This window comes from Lactuca saligna, chromosome 3, assembly GCF_052625555.1.
Source record: "Lactuca saligna cultivar CGN05327 chromosome 3, ASM5262555v1, whole genome shotgun sequence".
NCBI classification, from domain to species: domain Eukaryota; kingdom Viridiplantae; phylum Streptophyta; class Magnoliopsida; order Asterales; family Asteraceae; genus Lactuca; species Lactuca saligna.
This window is the reverse complement of record NC_136419.1, coordinates 51,067,165-51,069,096: the sequence shown is the minus strand read 5'-3', so window position 1 is coordinate 51,069,096 and position 1,932 is coordinate 51,067,165. Positions and strand designations below refer to the sequence as shown.

Genomic DNA, 1,932 nt, shown 5'->3' with positions numbered 1-1,932 from the left:
AAAATAAATACGCAAAATAGCAGGTACTTTTTTCTTGGTTAACTTTAATAAAATCGTGACTACTATAAGATATGCACATCTAATTAAACATGAATCACATGATCAAATAGTTCTTTTTAAATCTTATGAGTACATACTATTTTTTAGCATTATGAATAGTAAGGTGATTAAATTATTAGGTGGTGGGGAATGGAGGATATTATTGATCGATCTATAAATTGTGATGACAGGAGCAAGTAATTCTCATTCAAGCACTAACCTAGAGAGAGATATGGCACTTAGTACTAAAACAAATCAGGTTAAGATTAAGTCAGATTGTGATGCTTTTCACCAGTTATGGAAGGCAAACCCCAACCAAGTTCCCACCTTGACACCGACTTACATCCAAAACTGCCAAGTCCATGAAGGTGAAGTTGGAAACCTGGGCTGTTGTCTCGTCTGGAACTATTTTCATGGTAAGCCACACATGTGTACCCTATTATATTTTTATAATGGTCTGTTTAATTACTAGAAATTCGATGTAGTATAGAGTGGAACCATATAAATGTATTTCTTTGTCCACGTAAATGCACTTCGACTCAATGTTTTTGATGATATGACGGCATTGTAGATGGAAAAGACCGTGTTGGAAAAACAATAACCACGGATTTCAACGAGGGAAAAAAGTTGGTCACATTTAAGGTTGTTGAAGGTGATCTCATGGATTTATATAAGACCTTTGTTATACATATTCAAGTAGACAAAGATGGTTCAGACAACATTGTCACATGGACTGTTGAGTATGAGAAGTTGAACCCAAATGTTCCTGATCCCGATACGCTGATGGAATTCTACGAGAAGGTTACCAGAGACATAGAGGCTTGCCAACTCCCGAATTAAATAAATCAAAATCTAATGCCATATCAATACAGGCGACAATAAAGGATTTTCTTTGTATCGGATGTTGCACTACGTTGTTATCTTATGTTTTATGCGCCTGATATATGTAATAAATGGTATTGTCATAATAAACGTAGTTTGATATACTAAATTTTAATTCTGTGACAAACTACTATATAGGTGAAAAAATTAGAAAAAATTTCTTAATTCTAAAAAATAAATTGCTTTTTAAATATTTAGGTCACTGTGTTTTGATAATGTTCTGAATGTTAAAAGAGATCAGCAAAAAATGTAAATGCAAATTACTCCAATAAAGTACGTTAAGAACATCATCTTTGATGGCAAGTAAATGGTTGAAGCCCATTGCACTAGAAGCAACATTATTGATCACCTTAACGATAGATCCAACACTGCCTGCACCAACGATGTTGAATGGAATAATCACTCGATCTCTTTTCATCGACTTGGATAATGAACTTCACTCCATGGTTCTTGGAGAATGATCATTATTTTAATAAATATACTAACAAAAATATTGTGAAAGATTGTTTCCGGATGAACTCTAGTCACATACCTAATCAATGGGCTCTCTAGAATATTCCATAACATAATCACATTCATTTGACACCATACACCTCTCTCGACTTTGTTACAAGCCGATCTTTGCTACTATTGGAGGAACAAAGAATGTCATGCCTTCTAGTGATCATTCGTTCTCAAAACCTCCGTTCTGATAACTCTAGACGTGGAGGAACAACAACCGGTCCTCAAGAAATTGTAGTGGGAGTTACTTTGGTAATCTTCGATCTTTCATATCCAACAATAATCATGCACCCTTCGCAAATTGTTGGATCATCTCCCCAGGTTCTAATGGTTGCCTATGTTTGGATAACTGTGCCATATGTATTTTATCTGCCCATCCTTGCTATCGGGCAACAATAGCGACACATCAATTGTAGTCGTGTCACTACAAGAGTTCAATTGAGCATCCTCGATGTATCGCTTGGTCGTCCAATACTTCAGCAGTAACCACGACTAGTACAAAAATGGATT

At 35.5% G+C, this 1,932-nt stretch overlaps 1 pseudogene; it reads left to right on the top strand.

Moving 5' to 3' along the window:
• Positions 1 to 271: 271 nt before the first annotated feature.
• LOC145035509 (kirola pseudogene) lies at positions 272 to 879 on the top strand (annotated as a pseudogene).
• Positions 880 to 1,932: the final 1,053 nt, after the last annotated feature.